This window comes from Sapajus apella, unplaced genomic scaffold (genome assembly GCF_009761245.1).
Source record: "Sapajus apella isolate SASKATOON/1434 unplaced genomic scaffold, GSC_monkey_1.0 scaffold8, whole genome shotgun sequence".
NCBI classification, from domain to species: Eukaryota; Metazoa; Chordata; class Mammalia; order Primates; family Cebidae; genus Sapajus; species Sapajus apella.
The window spans coordinates 22,529,504-22,552,603 of NW_022436948.1; the positions used below are offsets into that span (position 1 = coordinate 22,529,504).

The 23,100-nt window shown below is 38.5% G+C and overlaps 1 pseudogene across 1 annotated transcript; it reads left to right on the forward strand.

Annotated features, from left to right (window-relative positions):
• The first annotated feature begins 1,270 nt into the window (after positions 1–1,270).
• On the forward strand, positions 1,271–2,396 carry LOC116550940 (annotated as a pseudogene). The gene has a single exon (XR_004268630.1). The product of XR_004268630.1 is annotated as an adaptin ear-binding coat-associated protein 2 pseudogene (transcript).
• The last annotated feature ends 20,704 nt before the right edge of the window (positions 2,397–23,100 follow it).

Here is a 23,100-nt window from a genome sequence, read left to right on the forward strand (position 1 = left end):
CTAATCTTCCCCCACCACACACCCCTATTATACTCCTCAAGGGCCTTCTGTCCAATATTGTCCAAAACAAATTCCCACGCCTAAGGACCTTGGAATCAATATGGTGCAGAAGACAGGCTGCATAGCAGAAGAAGCAACTCTGCCAACATGTTTATTAAAAACTCCTTTAGGTGTCAAGATTATTTTACTGACAATAATTAATTAAATTAAATTAACTTTACAAATACACATATTTTGAAAATTAAAAAAAATCTTTTGCAATATTCTTTTCTTATGAATTTTTATAACAATAAACATAAAGATTTAAGGCCATTTAATAAAATACATTTCCACAATACGTGAGTACTTAGCCTAGCCAATCCCCATATTGGCAATTAAAAAGTAATTCCTTGCAAGAAAGAAAATTTATCAAGGAGATATAACTCACACATATGTCTTATTCCTTGGAAACTGATGCAATCAGACAGCCAAGAAAAATACTGAATAAAATAAAAGTTTTCATGCTTTATGAACCAGGGAAAATGGAGTGAATTAAACACAAAACTCCAGGAGCTACTTCTATTGAATAAAGCAGCAGGGATTCTTCAGTTGGTCAGTTGCCCTAATGAATAGAGTCTATAATTAAATCAAGGCCCTAACAAAATGACTTTTATAATGAAAGAAAACGGCCGACAGGCAATAAGACGTGTATAAATAAATGTTAAAAGCTTATCAAAACAAAAGAACAATATTTTCAAAAGAACTTTGTAAAAATATAATTTACAGAAATAATCGAATTATGAGCAGCCTTACTAAGAGGGCAATTTAATTGCCCTTGACCTACTTTAGCAATTGAGTCCTTCTTGATATTTCTTCTCTGTTTGAGATTTCTCTCCATTTTATGATTCTTTTTCTGAATTAAAATATAAGGTTACATCACCTATACCTTATGATTTTTATTTGAAATTTAATTTAAAAGGGTTTATAAGGCTAGAGTTAACATTATATATCTACATATAATAGATATATATATACACATGCATACATATATATGTACATACATATCTGTATGTACATAAAAACAGTACACAAACACACATATAGATATATAACTTACCTACACATAATGTTTACGTCATATTAATTAAAATAATTTTTTCCTTGGTAATGTTAACTTCTCTGAAATTAACACAGCTTCACAGTAAAAAATAAAGAGGAGATACCGTTAAAGAGTATTTTTAATGTCCTTAAATAACCAACTTACAATGCCCATAAAATCAGTAATAGACGGGTGGGCTCCCCGCGTCGCGATGGAGGAGAGCAGGTTCGAGTCGGTGCTGTGTGTCAAGCCTGACGTCCCCGTCCACCGCATCCCTCCGCAGGCTACCAACCGTGGCTACAGGGCCACGGAGTGGCAGCTTGACCAGCCATCATGGAGTGGCCGGCCGAGGTTCACTGCAAAGGAGCAGATGGCCTACATCAAGCTGGAGGACAGGACCTCAGGGGAGCTCTTTGCTCAGGCCCCAGTGGATCAGTTTCCTGGCACGGCTATGGAGAGCGTGGCGGATTCCAGCAGGTACCTCGTGATCTGCATTGAAGATGGAAACGGGCAACGGGCGTTTATTGGAATTGGCTTCGGGGACCGAGGTGATGCCTTCGACTTCAATGTTGCATTGCAGGATCATTTCAAGTGGGTGAAAGAGCAGTGTGAATTTGCAAAACAAGCCCAGAACCCAGACCAAAGCCCCAACTTGGACCTGGGCTTCAAGGAGGGCCAGGCCATCAAGCTCAACATTGCAAACATGAAGAAGGAAGGAGCAGCCGGAATCCCGGAGCCCGGCCTGCCAGCACAGGAGGGTTGAGCTTGCTTCCCCCTGCCCCAGGGGGCAAAACCTCCACCCTCATCCCTGCCCCTGGGGAGCAGTTGTCGGTGGGGGGATCCCTCCTCCAGCCAGCAGTTGCTCCCACTTCAGGAGGTGCTTCTGTACCCTGGCCACAGCCCAAGCCTGCCACCGCTGCCATCTGGGGAGACTTTACCAAATCTACAGGATCAACTTCCAGCCAGACCCAACCAGGCTGGGTCCAGTTCTGACCTGAGCACAATTTTTCCTCATGGGACTTCTGGGAAGGAGCTCCCTCATCTGGGCCAAAGGAAGGAGGGCGAAGCATTCCTCAACTGGCCTGTGTTTGCAGCATGAATCTCTCCTCTCTCCTTGCCTGGCTCTGTTGACAAACTGGGCATGTTTGGCAGTAAATTGGCATCTTGTCACACTGTTTCCTGGAATTCAAGCATGCAACCAGTACACAGAAGAAAAGCTCCGGGATCCCTGTCCCCATCTGTCCTCTTGACATGAGACAGACTCTGAGACTTCTTCTATGGCAATGACACGTATTAAACACAAGCCCCCAAAGCAAAATAATGGGGTGAGTTTGCTGCCTGGATTCAGATCAGCCCTTCTAGGGTCTGCAGGCATCAAGTGATCACTGTTCAGTGGGGGGCTTTCTTTACCCACCCTGGCTGTAGCCACTTCAGTCCATCTGTCCTACAGAGGAGAGGTTCCTTCCTGATTTTTATCAGGTTTAGAGGCTATAGCTTGAACTTACAACCAGGAGGGAAATTGGAAGGATTAAGCAGCTTTTAAAAATGTTTAAATGTTTTGCTTTGCTAATGTGCTGATCCTCACTAACTCATCTTTGCAAAAAGAACTTCTCCCTCAGTGTGCTCCAGCGGTGTCTCTGAAGGCATTCCTCACTGTCAGCAGCTGCCCTGAGCTGCAGGCAGCAGTGTTCATCTCTGGCCAGTTGTCTGGTTTCCATGTATTCTAGGCCAGTTAGGCAACACAGAGCCAAGGCGGGTGCTGGAAGCCGGCTGGAATCGTGTTGGGGCAGGAAGGTAGAAGCTGTCGGCATGGAGCTGTGGGAGCCAGCACTCCTGTCAGCTCGCGACCCTCTGGGCTCACCGATTCACAGCGCAGCTCCTGGCAGACGGGTTTCTCTCTGGTGGTTTCTAAAGTGCCTTATCTGCAAACAACTTCTTTCTTTTCTCCTTCAGAGACTGTGAATGACTAGCCGAAGGAGCTCAGTAAACTAGAAGTCCAGGGTTGCTTGAATTACTGGCTTGTAAGAAATCGGAACGCACCTCTGAAATTCCTTTTATCAACTTACCTCTCAGTTGAAAGATTTCTTTTTTCAAGGGTCAAGACCATGAACCAAAAAAAGTGTTGGCCTTTTTGTGGGACCAGATTTTTAAGATAAAATAAATATTTTTACTTCTGTCATTGTATGTGAAAAAAAAATCAGTAATAGGCAAGTTTGTTCTGAAATTTATAGGTTAAAATGAACACAAAGAAAACAAACTTCAACCAGACATATTGAAATCATTCAGCCAATGTTTTTGATGTTACTTGCTGGATGACATTTATTTCATTTACTTTAATATGTAGCATATATGCTTCCCATGAGTGCTAATTCACTTAACATAATAACTGTGTATTTATATATCACTTTTGCAGATCATATTTCAGGTGTGCTGCTAGAGCTACTCCATGGGTGGAAACATTTGTCATACAGGTGACTTTTCTATGCGCATACATCAAACACTGCATGGGTGAAAGTTTGCTCTTGAGTGTGTGTGAAAAGTTTCTTTAAAATGGTCACTTTTTAGCAAACTCCCATGGGGAGGTGACCAGCCTCACACTTGCAGCTGCCGGCTGTTTAAGCCATTTGAGCTTTTTGGGGAAGGGAGAGTAGTCAGCACTGGGACTCACAACTCCCTAACACGCTAAGCTCCCGGGGCAGGGGAAGGACGGCATTCATCTCTACAGTTCCAGGCTGTGCTTTTCCTCTGCTGGAGCCAGGGAAGCTGGATGGCTTGGTCCCAAGATGTGTCCCCTATAGCCCAACACATCAGCTGAGGAAGACTGCAGCCAGAGTGCCTCTTCAGGCCTGACTCTGACTCATTCTTTCTCATTGGGTGGAGCTTCCATGCAGGAACTTCTGCAACTCCAGCCAGAGGTTCAGGGACAGAAACCAGAACTCCCTGGGCCTGATTCCCTATGGGATGGGTGGCCACAGAGTCTGTGGACCAGCAGACTTAGCCTTTCCTCCTGGTAGTCCTGAGGAATCTAGGCAGCCTAGATGAGTGGGTTTCTCCCCAGTAAAGCACACACCCTCCACCAAAGACAAAGTGCTTTGTTAAACGCCTCCTGTTCTCTGTGTCACCCAAGTGGGTGACACCCTTTGACAGGGGTTGTCAGATACTCTATACGGAGTGATCCTACTGGCATCAGGTTGGTGCCCCTTGAGGTCAGAGATCCCTAAAGAAGGAGCAGGCACTCATCTTAGCTGTCCTCCAGCCTCCTTGAGTGACATCTCCAGGAGTGGGAGCAAACCAGATAAATGGAGCCTGGAGTGAACTCCCAGCAAACTGCAAAAGCCCTACAGAAGAGAGACATGACCATTGAAAGAAAAACAAACAGAAAGCAACAACAATATCATCAACAACAAGAAAAAAGCCCCCACAAACACCCCATCAAAGGGTCAGCAGCCTCAAAACCAGACAAACTCACGAAGATAAGAATCAACAAAAACAATGCTGAAAACCCAAAAGGTGAGAGTGCCTCTTCTCCAAATGACTACAATATCTCTCCAGCAAGGTCACAGAATTGGACAGAGGATGAGACGAATGAATGGACAGAAGTAGGCTTCAGAAAATGGGTAATAAAAAATTATCATGAGCTAAAGGAGCATGTGCTAACCCAATGCAAGGAAGCTAAGAACTTCGGTAAAAGGCTAGAGGAGCTGCTAACTAGAATAACCAGTTTAGAGTGGAACATAAATGACTTGATGGAGCTGAAAAACACAGCATGAGAACTTCATGAAGCATATAAAAGTATCAACAGCTGATTCAACCAAGCAAAATAAAACATGTCAGAGTTTGAAGAACACCTTACTGATATACAACATGCAGACAAGATTAGAGAAAAAATAGAAAGGAATGAACAAAGCTTCCAAGGAATATGGGACTTCATAAAAAGACTGAACCTATGATTGATTTGAGTACCTGAAAGAGATGGAGAGAATGGAAACAAGCTGGAAAACATACTTCAGGATGTTATCCAGGAGAACTTCCCCAACCTAGCAAGACAGGCCAACATGCAAATTCAAGAAATACGGAGAACACCACTAAGATACTACGTGAGAAGATCATCCCCAAGACATGTTATCATTAGATTCTCCCAGATCATTAAGGGCAGCCAGAGAGAAAAGCCAGGTTGCCTACAAAGAAAAGTCCATCAAACTAACAGTGGACCTCACAGTAAAAACTGTGTAAGCCAGAAGAGATTGGGGGCCAATATTCAACATTTTTAAAGGAAAGAATTTTCAACCCAGAATTGCATATCCAGCCAAACTAAGCTTCATAAACAAGGGTGAAAGAAAATCGTTTTCAGACAAGAAAATCCTGAGGGATTTTATTATCACCAGGCCTGCCTTATAAGAGCTCCTGAAAGAAGAACTAAATATGGAAAGGAAAAACCAGTACCAGTCACTGCAAAACCATACCAAATTATAAAGACCAATGACACTATGAAGTAACTGCACCAACTAGTTTGCAAAATAACCAGATAGCATCATGATGACAGGATGGAATTCACATATAACAATACTAATCTTAAATGGAAATGGGCTAAATGCCCCATTAAAAGACACAGATTGACAAATTGGATAAAAGTCAAGACTATTGGTTTGCTGTATTCAGGAGACCCATCTCACGTGCAAAGAAACACATAGGCTCAGAATAAAGGGGTAGAAGAAAATTTACCAAGCAAAAGAAAAACCAAAAAAAAAAAGAGGGTTTTGTTCTTAGTTTCTGTCAAAGCAGACTTTAAATCAACAAAGATCAAAAAAGACAAAGAAGGGCATTACATAATGGTAAAGGGAACAATTCAACAAGAAGAGCTAACTATTCTAAATATATATGCACCCAACACAGGAGCACCCAGATTTATAAAACAAGTTCTTAGGGATATGCAAAGAGACTTTGACCCCCACACAATAATAATGGGAGATTTTAACACCCCATGGTCAATGTTAGATCAACAAGTCAGAAAATTAACAAGGATATTCAGGTTTTGAGCTCAGCTCTACAGACATCTACAGAACTCTCCACCCCAAAATGTACAGAACTCTCCACCCCAAATCAACAGAATATAAATTCTTCTCAGAGCCACATGGCAATGAATCTAAAACTGTCCACATCATTAGAAGTAAAACACTCCTGCAAATGAAAAAGAAATGAAATCATAACAGTCTCTCAGACCACAGTGCACTCTAATTAGAACTCAGGATTAAGGCACTCACTCAAAACCACACAATTACATTGAAATTGAACAACCTGCTCCCGAATGACTACTGAGTAAATAATGAAATTAAGGCAGAAATCAAGAAGTTATTTGAAACTAATGAGAACAAAGAGACAACATACCAGAATCTCCGGGACACAGCTAAAACAGTGTTAACTGGAAATTTATAGCACTAAATGTCCACACCAGAAAGCCAGAAAGATCTTATATAGACACCCTAACATCACATTTAAAAGAGCTAGAGAGGCAAGAGCAAACTAGTCCAAAAGGTAGCAGAAGGCAAGAAATAATCAAGATTAGAGCAAAGTTGAAGGACATAGAGACGTGAAAAACCCTAAAAAATTTCATTTACTCAAGGATCTGGTTTTTTGAAAAAAAAAAAATAATAATAACAAAATAGATAGACTACTAGCTAGACCAATAAAGAAGAAGAGACAGAAGAATAAAATAGACACAATAAAAAATGATTAAAAAAATGTCTAGCCCCACAGAAGTACAAACTACCATCAGAGAATATTATAAACACTTCCAAGGCTAAACCAGGAGGAAGTTGAATCCCTGAATAGACCAATGACCAGTTCTGAAATTGAGGCAGTAACTAATAGCCTACCAACCAAAAAAAGCCCCAGACCAGACAGATTCACAGCCAAATTCTACCAGGGTTACAAAGAGGAGCTGGTACCATTTCTTCTGAAACTATTCCAAACAATTGAAAAGTATTGATTCCTCCCTAACTCATTTTATTAAGCCAGCATCATCCTGTTACTAAAACCTGGCAGATACACACACACACACACACACACACACACACACACACACACGCACACAAATAAAACTTCAGGCCAATATCCCTGATGAACATCGATGCAAAAATCCTCAATAAAACATTGGCAAATCAAATCCAGCAGCACTTCAAAAAACCTACTCAACAGGATCAAGTAGGCTTCATCCCTGGGATGCCTGGCTGGTTCATCATACGCTAATCAATAAACATACTCCATCACATAAGCAGAACCACAGACAAAAACTGCATTATTATCTCAATGTAGCAGAAATGGCCTTTGATAAAACTCACCATCCCTTCATGTTAAAAACTCTCAATAAACTATGTATTGATGGAACATGTATCAAAATAATAAGAGCTATTTGTGACAAACTCATAGCTAATATTATATTGAAGGACAAAAGCTGGAAGCATTCCCTTTGAAAGCTGGTACAAGACAAGGATGACCTTTCTCACTACTCCTATTCAACACAGTATTGGAAGTTCTGGCCAGGGCAGTAAGACAACAGAAAGAAATAAAGGGTATTCACATAGGAAGAGAGTAAGTCAAATTGTCTCTGTTTGCAGACATTGGGATTTTATATTCAGAAAACCCCATCACCTCAGCCTAAAACCTCCTTAAACTGACAAGCAACTTCAGAAACTCTCATGACACAAAATCAATGGTAAAAATCACAAACATTCTTTTACACCAACAATAAACAAGCAGAAAGCCAAATAATGAATGAACTCTCATTCACAATTGCTACAAGGACACTAAAATACGTAGGAATACAGCTAACAAGAGATGTGAAGGACCTCCTCAAGGAGAACTACAAGCCACTACTCAAGGAAATAAGAGAGGACACAAACAAATAGAAAAAATTTCTATTCTTATAGAGGGTAGTAATCAATACAGTATCGTGAAAATGGCCGTAATGCCCAAAGTCATTTATAAATTCAATGCTACTTCTGTCAAACTACCATTGACACTCTTCAAAGAATTAGAAAAAACTACTTTAAATTTCATATGCAATTAATTGCTTGTTATTAGAACAAGGGGATACCAATGTCAAAATTGTTTTCAAAAGAGATTTTGCATAGCACTTCTGCAGAGTATGTATGAGGCTCTTTAAATTCAAGTAATAAGTTGATATTATTATATTTCTTAGTTGTTTCCAATCAAGTAGGTATGAAATAGTATCACATTGTGGCTTAATTTACATATTCCTGATTACTAATGAGGTTGAGCATCTGTTCTTATGTTTACTCAACATGTGTTTTCTTTCTTTTTTTTTTTGCTGCTATATCTTTTCCCCATTTTTCTCTTGCCTTGCTTGTGTTTTTCATATTGATTTATAGAATTCCTTATATATAACGCTAAACATTAACTTTTTGTAAAATATGGAAAACATTTTCAAAGTTTAGTCTTGTTTTACTTTCTTTTCATAAAATGAATTCTTAGCTTCCATGTGGTAAACTTTGTTATTCTTTTATTTTATGGTTAACAGAATTTGTGTTAAGAAACTTTTCTTTAAGAAATTTACTCAGATCCCAACATCAGAAATATGCCTAATATACCCTTTGAAAATATTTAGGTATCTGCTTTTTATTTCTAATTGTTTGATTCACAGGTGTTGGACTTGCGGCTACAAAGGTTGTTCTCACATCCAGTTGTGCACCTGTATCACAAGGATGGTTCATTATAACATGCATTGCTGACCCAACTGTCAGAGTTTGTGATTCAGCCATTCTGAGGTTGGGCCCAAGATAATATATTCTAACATGTGCCCAGTTTGCATTGACACTCTGGACTAGACACCACGCTTTAAAAATCAATTGTGTACACTAAGAGGCAGGAAAGCCAATTTAGTTTTTTCTTTAAGGATAATCAATGTAATTTATTTTCTGTATGGAAAATTTATTTTCTATAATTGTATTAGAATTTCTACTAAAATAAGTCTATAAAGTCTATAATTTCCCCAGTTACCTGAAATGCTAAATATCATACACAATTTTTATTTCTTTATCATTTTATGGCTCTTTTATTATATTGATCAATTTGTTTATTTCTGTTTTTGCAGTTGTGAGCAAGTTACTTCCTTTCTCTGGGCCTCAGGTAATCATTTGTAGAATGGGAAAAATAACATCTACTTTGTAATTTTGTTAGGAAGACTTGAGTATAAAGCTCTTAGTAGATAATAAGCATGTGATGAATGGTGGCAAAACCAAAATTAGAAACAAAATTGTGTCTCACCTGCTCACTAGTGTCTCTGGAAAACCTGTTACCTGCTTTGTGCTGGGTATGTACACTTTTCCCCCAGCTAACTGCTCTGTTTAAGGTAAAAATAATGGAAAGAAAGCCACCTCAAGTAACAGTACATGAATTGGCCTTTGACATAATGACCAAAGTGTCACGTCTTTAGGAGACACTGACATCTCTGTAGGTTCATGCCTTTCCAGATTTGATGTGGCAAATAAATGCATAGCAGAGCCTATTATGTGTGGTTTCCTTGATATGCTGTGATTACATGTACAAGCATAACTTTGCAGCCTAACTTCCCCCAATCAATGCTTATATATCCTTTACTCTCTGTTTTCCAGAGTACCCTTTGCTAATTTTTGAAGAATAATTTCAACTTTTATTTTATATACAGGGAATGCAAGTGCAAGTTTGTTACATGAGTACACTGAGTAATGCATCCATGCTGGATTCCCTTTGCACAAACATTCACGTTGAAAATAGAGTTCTGGGAGGAGGAGGAGACAAACAGCACATTACTTCCTGGATTTTAAACTGTACCAGCAGGTTTATAACAGCTTTTGGAGAAAATCTCAGCAAAAGGTAAGCAGTGATTATAAGGTAAACCACCATATCAGAAGTGGGAAATTGAGAACAAAAAATGCATATTAGGAAAGAGGGAATAAGATATACTGTATTTGACTGGTGAAACCCTGGTAAAACGATGCATCTTGCATGAATGAAGAACTGCATTTTCAGGTATAACACTAATATGATGACCAAGGAAACCAGTGCTTGGAGATTTCAGCCTAACATCTTCATCTCTTTGCCACTAGTAAATATTTTAAGGTCATTCTTAGCCATCTTTGATGATATGCCATCACATATAAGGAATATAGCCTCCTTGGCTTTTTGGTATTTTAAATGCAAGTTTCCATGACTTAATTACTGAATTATTAAAAACTGTAGCTTACTTCAGGGTGGAGTATGAGTAAAGTGTTAAGGATAGGTTAGCAGTTCTATTTTAGTGATATAAAGGGGAAACATAAAAAATCAAACTAGATGCAGTACTCTTTCAAAAACAGTGTTTTTAAAAATTTTGTCTTTACAAGATTTTAGGTATATGTTTGCTTTTGTTTTCTTAGAATGTAAGTAAACATAATTAAACACTTAGTTGATTGGTAATGAACAGTTTTTTTTTTCCCCCATTCATTTATTTTATTGCATTTTAGGTTTTGGGGTACATGTGAAGAACATTCAAGATTGTTGCATAGGTACACATGTGGCAGTGTGATTTGCTACCCTCCTCCCCATCACCTACATCTGGCATCTCTCCCCTTGCTATCTCTCCCAAACTCCCCACCACCCACCGTCCCTCTCCTATTTCCCCCCAACAGACCCCAGTGTGTAGTGCTTCCCTCCCTGTGTCCATGTGTTCTCATTGTTCAACACCCGCCTATGAGTGAGAACATACAGTGTTTGATCTTCTGCTCTTCTGTCAGTTTGCTGAGAATAATGGTTTCCAGGTTCATCCATGTCCCTACAAAGGACACAAACTCATCGTTTTTGATGGCTGCATAATATTCTATGGTGTATATGTGCCACATTTTCCCTGTCCAGTCTATCATCAATGGGCATTTGGGTTGGTTCCAGGTCTTTGCTATTGCAAACAGTGCTGCAATGAACATTCGTGTCCTTATAGTAGAAGGATTTGTAATCCTTTGGATATATACCCGGTAATGGGATTGCTGGGTCAAATGGAATTTCTATTTCTAGATCTTTGAGGAATCGCCACACTGTCTTCCACAATGGTTGAACTAATTTACACTCCCACCAACAGTGTAAAAGTGTTCCTGTTTCTCCACATCCTCTCCAGCATCTGTTGTTTCCAGATTTTTTAATGATCGCCATTCTAACTGGTGTGAGATGGTATCTCAATGTAGTTTTGATTTGCATTTCTCTGATGATCAGTGATGATGAGCATTTTTTCATATGTTTGTTGGCCTCATGAATGTCTTCTATTGTAAAGTATCTGTTCATATCCTTTGCCCATTTTTGAATGGGCTTGTTTGTTTTTTTCTTGTAAATCTGTTTTAGTTCTTTGTAAATTCTGGATATCAGCCCTTTGTCAGATGGGTAAACTGCAAAAATTTTTTCCCATTCTGTTGGTGCCGATTCACTCTAATGACTGTTTCTTTTGCAGAAGCTGTGGAGTTTGATTAGGTCCCATTTGTCTATTTTGGCTTTCGTTGTCAATGCTTTTGGTGTTTTGGTCATGAAGTCCTTGCCTACACCTATGTCCTGAATGGTTTTGCCTAGATTTTCTTCTAGGGTTTTTGTGGTGTTAGGTCTTATGTTTAAGTCTTTAATCCATCTGGGGTTAATTTTAGTGTAAGGTGTCAGGAAGGGGTCCAGTTTCTGCTTTCCACATATGGCTAGCCAGCTTTCCCAACACCATTTATTGAACAGGGAATCCTTTCCCCATTGCTTGTTTTTGTCTGGTTTGTCAAAGATTGGATGGTTGTAGATATGTTTTGTTGCTTCCGAGATCTCTGTTCTGTTACATTGGTCTATAACTCTGTTTTGGTACCAGTACCATGCTGTTTTGATTACTGTAGCCTTGTAGTATAGTTTGAAGTCCGGTAGTGTGATGTCTTCTGCTTTGTTCTTTTTGCTTAGAATTGACTTTGCTATGCGGGCTCTCTTTTGGTTCCATATGAAGTTTAAGGTGGTTTTTTTCCAGTTCTGTGAAGAAGGTCATTGGTAGCTTGATGGGGATAGCATTGAATCTGTAAATTACTTTGGGCAATATGGCCATTTTCACGATGTTGATTCTTCCTAACCATGAACATGGAATGTTTCTCCATCTGTTTGTATCCTCTCTTAATTTGTTGAGCAGTGGCTTGTAGTTCTCCTTGAAGAGGTCCTTTACGTTCCTTGTTAGTTGTATTCCTAAGTATTTTATTCACTTTGTGGCAATTGTGAATGGAAGTTTGTTCTTGATTTGGCTCTCTTTAAGTCTGTTATTGGTGTATAGGAATGCTTGCGATTTTTGCACATTGATTTTGTATCCTGAGACTTTGCTGAAGTTGCTTATCAGTTTCAGGAGATTTGGGGCTGAGACGATGGGGTCTTCTAGATATACAATCATGTTGTCTGCAAATAGAGATAATTTGAATTCCTCCTTTCCTATTTGGATACCCTTTATTTCTTTTTCTTGCCTGATTGCTCTGGCTAGAACTTCCAATACTATATTGAGTAGGAGTGGTGAGAGCGAGCATCCTTGTCTAGTGCCAGATTTCAAGGGAAATGCTTCCAGTTTTTGCCCATTCAGGATGATATTGGCTGTTGTTTTGTCATAAATAGCTTTTGTTATTTTGAGATATATTCCGTTGATACCTAGCTTATTGAGGGTTTTTAGCTTAAAGGGCTGTTGAATTTTGTCAAAGGCCTTCTCTGCATCAATTGAGATAATCATGTGGTTTTTGTCTTTGGTTCTGTTTATGTGGTGAATTACGTTTAGAGACTTGCATATCTTGAACCAGGCTTGCATCCCTGGGATGAAGCCTACTTGATCATGGTGGAAAAGCTTTTTGATGTGCTGTTGCAATCAGCTTGTCAGTATTTTATTGAAGGTTTTTGCATCAATGTTCATCATGGATATTGGCCTGAAGTTTTCTTTTCTTGTTGAGTCTCTGCTGGGTTTTGGAATCAGGATGATGTTGGTCTCATAAAATGATTTGGGAAGAATTCCCTTTTTTGTATTGTTTGGAATAGTTTCAGAAGGAATGGTACCAGCTCCTTTTTGTATGCCTGGAAGAATTCGGCTGTGAACTCGTCTGGACCTGGGCTTTTTTTTGGGTGGTAAGCTTTTAATTGCTGCCTCAACTTCAGACCTTGTTATGGGTCTGTTCAGGGTTTGGGCTTCTTCCTGGTTTAGGCATGCGAGGAGGCAAGTGTCCAGGAATTTATCCATTTCTTCCAGGTTTACTAGTTTATGTGCATAGAGTTGTTTGTAATAATCTCTGATGATGATTTGAATTTCTGTGGAATCTGTGGTGATCTCCCCTTTATTGTTTTTTATTGCATCAATTTGGTTATTCTCTCTTTTCTTTTTTATTAGTCTGGCTAGTGGTCTGTCTATTTTGTTGATCTTTTCAAAAAACCAGCTCCTGGATTTACTGATTTTTTGAAGGGTTTTTTTGTCTCTATCTCCTTCAGTTCTGCTCTGATCCTAGCTATTTCTTGTCTTCTGCTAGACTTTGAGTTTTTTTGATCTTGCTCCGCCAGCTCTTTCTGTTTTGATGATAGGGTGTCAATTTTTGATCTCTCCTTGCTTCTCACGTGGGCACTTATTGCTATGTATTTTCCTCTTAGAGACTGCTTTAAATGTGTCCCAGAGATTCTGGTATGTTGTGTCTTCATTCTCGTAGGTTTCGATGAACATCTTTATTTCTGTCTTCATTTTATTGTTTATCCAGTCAACATTCAAGAGCCAGTTGTTCAGTTTCCATGAAGCTGTGCGGTTCTGGGTTAGTTTTTGAATTCTGATTTCTAACTTGATTGCACTGTGGTCTGAGAGACTGTTTGTTACGATTTCCGTTCTTTTGCATTTGCTGAGGAGTGATTTACTCCCAATTATGTGGTCAATTTTAGAGTGGGGGTGATGTGGTGCTGAGAAGAATGTATATTCTGTGGATTTCGGGTGGAGAGTTCTGTAAATGTCTATTAGGTTTGCTTGGTCAGGTCTGAGTTCAAGTCCTGGATATCCTTGTTAATTTTCTGTCTGGTTGATCTGTTTAATATTGAAAAATGGGTGTTAAAGTCTCCCACTATTATTGTGTGGGAATCTAAGTCTCTTTGTAAGTCATTAAGAACTTGCCTTATGTATCTGAGTGCTCCTGTATTGAATGCTATATATTTAGGATCATCAGCTCTTCTTGTTGCATGGAACCTTCTTTGTCTCTTTTGATCTTTGTTGCTTTAAAGTCTAATTTATTAGAGATGAGAATTGCAACTCCTGCTTTTTTTTGCTCTCCATTTGCTTGGTAAGTATTCCTCCATCCCTTTATTTTGAGCCTTTGTGTATCCTTGCATGTGAGATGGGTTTCCTGGATACAGCACACCGATGGGTTTTGGCTTTTTATCCAATTTGCCAGTCTGTGTCTTTTGATTGGGGAATTTAGTCCATTTACATTTAGGGTTAATATTGTTATGTGTGAATTTGATACTGCCATTTTGGTGCTAGCTGGCTGTTTTGCCCATTAGTTGATGCAGATTCTTCATTGTGTTGATTCTCTTTACCATTTGGTATGTTTTTGGAGTGGCTGATACTGGTTGTTCCTTTATATGTGTAGAGCCTCTTTCAGGAGCTCTTTTAAAGCTGGCCTGGTGGTGACGAAATCTCTGAGTACTTGCATGTTCACAAAGGATTTTATTTTTCCTTCACTTATGAAGCTTAGTTTGGCTGGATAGGAGATTCTGGGTTGAACGTTCTTTTTTTTAAGGATGTTGAATATTGGCCTCCACTCTCTTCTGGCTTGTAGGGTTTCTGCTGAGAGATCTGCTGTGAGTCTGATGGGCTTCCCTTTGTGTTTAACCAGACCTTTCTCTCTGGCTGCCCTTAGTATTTTCTCCTTCATTTCGACCCTGGTGAATCTGACAATTATGTGCCTTGGGGTTGCTCTTCTTGACGAATATCTTTGTGGTGTTCTCTGTATTTCCTGGACTTGAATACTTGCCTGCCTTGCTAGCTTGGGGACGTTTTCCTGGATAATATCCTGAAGAGTATTTTCCAGCTTGGATTCATTCTCTTCGTCGCATTCAGGTACGCCTATCAAACATAGATTAGGTCTTTTCACATAGTCCCACATTTCTTGGAGACTTTGTTCATTCCTTTTTACCCTTTTTTCTCTATTCTTGCCTTTCCGTTTTATTTCATTGAGTTGATCTTCGACCTCTGATATCCTTTCTTCTGCTTAGTCAATTTGACTGTTGACACCTCTGCATGCTTTGCAAATTTCTCGTGTTGCGTTTTTCAGCTCCATCAATTCACTTATATTCCTTTCTAAGTTGTCCATTCTCGTTAGCATTTCATCAAATCTTTTTGCAAGGTTCTTAGTTTCTTTGCATTGGGTTAGAACATGTTGTTTTAGTTCACAGAAGTTTCTTACTACCCACCTTCTGAAGTCTGATTCTGTCATTTCATCACACTCGTTCTCCATCCAACCTTGTTCCCTTGCTGGTGAGGAGTTGTGATCCCTTGTAGGAGGAGAGGTGTTCCGGTTTCCTGTGTTTTCATCCTTTTTGCGCTGGTTTCTTCCCATCTTTATGGATTTATCCACCTGTCAATTTTGTAATTGCTGGCTTTCAGATTGGGTCTCTGAGTGGATGTTCTGTTTGTTGATGATGAGGTTATTTCTGTTTCTTGGTTTTCCTTCTGACAGTCTGGCCTCTCTGCTGTAGGTCTGCTGAGGTCCACTCCAGGCCCTGCTAGCCTGGGGATCACCTCCAGCAGCTGCTGAACAGTAAGGGTTGTTACCAGTTTTCTTCTTCTGCTATCTTTGTCCCAGAAGGATACCCTCCAAGTGTCAATCTGATCTCTCCTTTATGAGGTGGCTCTTTGGATATATAGGGGTCAGGGAGCTGCTTGAGGAGACGGTCTCTTCTTTATAGGAGCTCAAATGCTGAGCTGTGAGCTCCGTTGTTCATTCAGAGCTGCTGGACAGGTACGTTTAGGTCTGCTACAGCAGAACTCATAAACTGCTTTTTGTTCCCAGGTGCTCTGTCCCAGGGATTTAGGGCTTTATGAGTTTCCGTTATGCTGCTGCCTTCTTTTTTTTTCCTTCAGAGCTGCCCTGCCCAGCAAGGAGGCAGCCTAGTCACTGTCTGCCTGTAGAGGCTTTGCTGAGCTGCTATGGGCTCCGCCCCGCTGCCGAGTGAACTTCCCTGCAGTCCTGTTTATATGGGTGTAGTTAGAACTGCCTCGGCAATGGTGGCCCGCCTCTGTTAAGGCAGAGTCTCTCTGTAGTGGCGGGTTGCCTTGGCAATGGCAGGCTGCCTCAGCAATGGCAGGCTGCCTCAGCATTGGTTGACTACCTCCATAGTGGTGGGCTGCCTCAGTAATTGTTGACGCCCCTCCCCCACAGAGCTGGACCATCCTGGGTTCAGCTGCGCTTGCTGTGAAACTCTCAATCCAGAGAGTTTCTGATTGCTGTTCTTTTGTGGGAGTGGGACCAGCCGAACCTGATCGCCTGGCTCCCTGCCTCAGAGCTTTTTTCTTTTTTTTTTTTTTTTTTTTTTTTAAGTTGGTGTTCCAGTCGCCTGTTGAAGAGGCGCCGGGATCTATGTGTTTTCCCGTGCATGCGGCGAATCACTGAGCTGGCTTAAACAGCAGCACTGAAATTCGTGGCGCTTTTTTTGCCCTAGAATCTACTGTTCTGGTTCCCTGTTCAGTACCCTTTTTAAACAGACAAATGGGTGACTTCCCGTGGCTCCAATTGTCAGCCAAAAGGGCACCTGGACCGGTGAATTTTGTATGGAGAACTGCTGCTCCAGGGCACCAACAAAGCAGCTGCATGGGGTAAAGCAGCGGCGCCGCGCTGGCCGAAACAGTCACGTTGGCGACCTGTGGAGCTCCTCCACCTGGGAATTTCCTAGTCTGTGGGCAATAAAAATGTGTCATCCACTTACCCTCTGCGCTTTCACTGGGAGCTACAATCCTGAGCTGTTCCTAAATGGCCATCTTGGATCGGTCCCGGTTTTTTCTTAATAAAGACAAATAATATCACATGTACCTTAGGTCTCAATTCCTAGCTGATTCTAATTGTTATTAGAGTATTCTAAGTTCTAATATCTTTAAGATGGAAAGGCTTATGTATTTAATTAATTTGAAATTTATTTAGTTTACAGAATAAGTTGTAATATTCTCAATCTGATATTATAGTTGTACAACTGTTATAATAATAATCTATACCGTTAATGAATCCCAATGTATGTGCACAACTTTATATTCAGTCATCCAGTTAGAATCTGCCTTATAAATTACCATTGAATTTTATTGCAATTCTGAAACTTTGTAATATTTTACAGAATTTCAGAGGTGCAGAGGCTAAGTTGCCAAATAAATAAATAGCAGAGCTAGCCTTTGAACCTATTCTGTGAAAATTGCAGAGCTATTATTATTATAAGAAATATTTTATAAGTTTCTAAGTTATTTATGGAGAAAGGACCCAAATAAGGAGTCATTCGGGACAGAAATTCAGTCCACACTATGCACATCAAGCTATGGCTCCCAGCAAGTTACTTCTGCTCATACAGGTGCCCTTTCTGGCTTGTAATCAAATAGGCCAGGAATGGGCTAGTGGCAGCCCCCTTGGATATACAGGTTATAACTGGTGATCTTCTTCAGCTACTCTACATAAAGAAAACTCTAAGCAGATGCCCTTTATTAAGTGTAATCTATTACCCCATTCCTATGAATGAAAATTGAAAATCTTTGAATATAAAAATATCCTGCCTTGACAAGTGATCATGTTGAAGGAATTAAAATAATAAGATTTTACATGCTTGTAAGTTCTTTAATTAAAGCGAAACATGGCGAAGGTAAATATTCAAAGATGACTGTGGATATGGGCTTTACCCCTAAAGAATCTTATAGTAGCTACATTGAAGCATGGGTCCCATTTTCATTTAAAATTATTTTATTCATCAAAAACCTAAATTCAGAAATGATAGCCAGGGAAAATAAGTAGAACATTAAAAATCTTAAGTCATCTTCTTAAATTATTTTTTTGCCTGCATTTCTTTACTTCTCTTGAAGTAATGCCACATACTGAATGCTTATATATTTATTTTGCCTCTTGAGTAAGCACATGAATATGAGTAAATCAACTTTCCATGGGGTGTTGTGAATCTTATTCCCCTTAATGATAATGGTATCTACTAAGTGCTTTTAAAAATACATTGATTTTTGCAATCTCAAGTGAAAAGAATTATTTAATTTTTTGGAAAATAAGACAAAAATTTCATTTATAATACTTTATTCTAAATAAGAAACCAACATATTATTTTTTAAACCACACAGCATAACAAATGCTCTAGTCATTTTGCTACCCTGATAAGAAAATTGGTTTGGCTCAGTTAAAATGGAGAAAAAGCTGAAAGCCATTGATGTATGTCCATGTGCTTAAAGTGGCTGAACACTTTGATCACAAAACATTGATTTGCACAGTCTTATTGAAACTACCTTTGGAAAAATTATAACAGTGAGGAAATTATGACAGTGAAACAGATGTATTCTAACCAAGTCCAACTTGCCTTAACCTCCAAACTGCCCTTGTTCATTTCTGAGTGTGAGTCAAGCTAACGTTAAGAAAAATTTAGTTTATAGTTTAGATGATAATAATCCTTTCCAAAACGAAACCATTTTTTTGAAACTAATGAAAGATCACCAGGTTAGAAAGAGGGGAGGGTTCTGAATTCTGCTAAGACGTAGATATAGTTAAATTATTAGCAGCCATTATTATGGAGGTCACAATATTTGTAACTTCTCTCAATTACTCCTTTAAATAACGTCACTATTGTAGAATCTAAGATTGTCCATTTGAGATGTGTTTTTAGGCTTTTGCATTTCTGGTGACCTGATGGCCCCATCTGGACCAGCGACTCCTCTGTGGCCTGTATCCAGAGGCTGGCTCAGCAAATCAGGACCATTTTTCACACTCCTGTCACTGCATCCCCAACCAATCAGCAACCCCCATATCCTAGCCTCCTGCCCACCAAAGTACCCTTGAAAAACTGTAGCCTCCAAATTTTCAGAGAGGTTAACTGAGTAATAATAAAACTCTGGTTTTCCATTTAGCTGGCTCCACATATATTAAACTCTTTCTCTATTGCAATTCCCCTGTTTTGATAAATTTGCTTTATCTGTGCAGTGGGCAAGATGAACCCTTTTGGGGGTTACATTCTTAGTGCTGGCTCATTTATATTGTTTAGATATTGTCCTGAATATAAAATATTCAAATTACATGATATAATTTACAAAACAGAAAGGCAGAATATCAAAAAGAAAATGTGTACTTTTAGTATAGTGATCATCAGAGAAATAGTTTGAATAGGATATTCTCCAAAAAATGGTTCAGATCAAAATGCATCAAAGGTGAAGCCATTCGTAGAATAATTTTACTAATCTGGAAAAGACTTTTCAAGATAATTTAGTCTAACCCAATTATTGTATCAACACTGATGTGGAACTAAGGCTCAGATAAAGCAATAGATGGTTAAAATTAAAAGGCAAAGATGTTCACTGTAAAATCTCAGGGGATTTTCCATGGTATGTGCTTCTCTAAGACACCAATGAGACACTAATGATAAGTTCATTGTTGATAAACTTACTCAAAATCATGCCAAAAAGAATTTATTAGAACTAGAGTTGAGATTATTTATTCATTTATATTATTTGAACCAGGAAAAATTAACAGTTTGTAAAACATCCTCCACATTACAATTATGAAAATGTCTTTCATTTTACTTAAGTAGCCAATGAAAGTGGCCAAGATATAAATTATACTAAAATGGAATTTCTTCTTCAATTGACTGATAGGAAGTCATCTTTTTAGACTTATGACTACTCATGTTAGTTTTATCTTGTCAATGTGAGTTTAGTTTGATCTCAAAACTGTGGACTCTGTTCAAAATACCCATAATGAGCTGTATCAATTTTTACAAAATTAATATACATTGGCAGAGAATATGCTGTTCAAAGCTCTCAGTCAAATTTATACACAAAGCCAGTCTCATGTTTTCTTTTCTACCTCTTTGTAGGCTTCCACATAAGGATGAAATGACCACCAATAATTAAAAAAAAAAAAGTTTGCAGTAAAGGCATTGTTAATTTTCATGATGGTATATTATTCTGGGAAACATGTTTACTGATAATTTACAAATATTTACACATTAATATATTTTCCACCTTATTACACAAATGGTGAATTTAAAAAGTCCAATGGGACTGTGCTTAATCACAGCATGGTGACCTCCTGGTAGTCATGCTAATTATATAAGGGATCAGGACTCTGAAGTTCAAAGACTAAAGAAAATCAGATAGAAGGGGAATGATTTAACCTCAGAAATCACAAAATACCCATTCTGTTATACTCTGTTGATCAGGGCATACTTAAGCCCTCCCAGATTAAAGTCATCAGGAAGCAGATCCCACCTTTTAATAAGAACCTACCTTTTAGTTGTTTGCAATTAATTTAAACACTATTTTAAAACTGCCTTGAGAAGGTGGTTGTTTACCTACTAATTTCCACCCAAAAACAGATTTCTTCTAAAACTTTAAAAATACACCTGGTTATTGAAAGCGCAAATTTCCAAGTGTATTTATTGTTTAACAAAGGAAAACTGCATATCAGAGAGCAGGAAGGACTTGCGCCAAAAACTAGATGTAAAATCAAGCCAATTTTGTGGGTTTAAAGGATTAGTGAATAGTTCATTGTAAAAGTGGAATTGATTGTGACAAATGAGGTTGCATCGTTCAGTGACTGGATCATGAAGCTTCTTCTATGCCATAGTATTCGCTTTCTTTCTTTCCTTCCTTTCTTCCTTCCTTCCTTCCTTCCTTCTTTCCTTCTTTCTTTCGTTCTTTCTTCCTTTTTCCTTTGTTCTTTCTCTTTCTTTCTTTTTTCTTTCTTTCTTTCTTTTTCTTTCTCTTTCTTTCTTTCTTTTTTTCCTTCCCTCCCTCCCCCCCCTTCTTTCGTTCTCTTTCTTTCTTTTTCTTTTTGAAACAGAGTCTCACTCTTGTTGCCTAGGCTGGACTGCATGATCTCAGCTCACTGCAATCTCCACCTCTTGGGTTCAACTAATTCTCCTGCCTCAGCCTCTTGAGTAGCTGGGACTGCATGTGCACACCACCATATACTCAGCTAATTTTCAGATTTTTAGTAGAGATGAAGTTTTACCATGTTGACCAGGATGATCTCAATCTCTTGACCTTGTGATCTGCTCACCGTGGCCTCCCAAAGTGCAGCGATTACAAGTGTTCTCCACTGCGCCCAGCCAATTTCCTCAAATTTTAAAGGTGTCAGTGGAGAAATGTATAGGTCTATGATGCCAAATATTTCTGCCAAATAATTGCCAGGAATTATCTTTCTTGGTAATTTATTACTGGGTTTCCTGAATTTAAAAGGAATCATGTTATGTACAGTTTGTGACTATCATCTATCACAACATTACTTTTTCAGGCTTTCTTTTGTATTCTGTCTATTTGCATTAAAGATAGCTTTGTATTAAAAGATATTTATTATGTGATCATAGCCATGTCTTTATCATAATAACCTAAATCTATTTATTTTCCTACACACAAAATTAAACCATTTAAAAATTATCTCACGGCTTTTCTTCTGTTCAGATTTTCTATATGACTCTTGTTTTTTAAAACTCACCTAATATGTCACTCAATCTGGAAATATATTATTGCCTTTCCCAATTTGGGATTATCACTCTTATTCTGGATTTTTACAGCAATTTGAGTATATCTTTACTGCCACAAAAAAGTCACACAATTTAACATTAAACAATAACTATTTAAATGTTAAACAATACCTGTTTTTTGTTTGTTTGTTTGTTTTTTTAAGAACAGCATCAGTAAACAGGGCTATAATGTGGCAAGTGGTTATATGACTTACACCTATGGAGAGTCTGACTGTGATTTGGAGAGATTCTTTCTGCTAGAAATCCCAAGGAACCGGTTACCTTGACAACAGGCAATGTAAAATAACATAAGCTACCCTAAAATACTATTTAACTTTTATAAAAATTTTAGGAAACACAAATACTATATGACATACCATTTTAAAAGACTTGAAAACTTGCTCCTTGCTTTTTGTCTCATTTATTCCAATAGATGTTGCTGGTTTGTCAAAAATATATAATTATTTAATTTAAAAAATTAGCAGAAATATTAATACTCATTTAAGCCTATGCACCATTTTGCTTTCTCTAGAGTGCTTTCTCATACTTCAATTAACTATTTTTCTGCATTGTTGGCAAGTGCGTGTGTGTGTGTGTGTGTGTGTGTGTGTGTTCACTTAACAGATAACATATCAGAACCTTGGATAGGTTAATGACTGCCAGGATTGCACAATCAGCAAGTGGAAGACGAGGAACAACGTATTTGGAATGATATACCCATACTTTTCTCCACTGGCTCTTTTAAACCCTGAGAAGATTAAATGAAGTTCAAAATAGAAAAAATACAAATAAAGAGAAGACATAAAAAGAACCATGGCATGCAAAAAGCTTCATGATCAGGTCAGTGAATGCTGTAACCTCATTTATCATATTGCGTTCACCTTACATTGAGCAATTTCCCAAGCCTTAGGCCCACAAACTCTGCTTTATTTTACATCTAGTTTCTGGCACAAGTCTTTCCTACTCTCTAAAGTGTACTTTTCCTCTTTTAAAATTTTCTACGTGGTTTTATTCTTTAGAACTCACGGTACATGTCACTCAATCTGGAAATCTATTATTGCTTTTCCCAATTTGAGATCATCACCCTTCTTCTGGGTTTTTATAGCAATTTGAACGTATCTTTATCTTACTGCCAAGCAAAAGTCACACAATTGGAAATCTCGCTCACTTGCTGGGACCCCTCACTAATCTGCTAGCAATTTTATTGCACTCTATTATCTATCGTTAGAAGAGCATTTGTTTATGAATTTGTTATGAATTTCTTAGTTTTACTTAACATA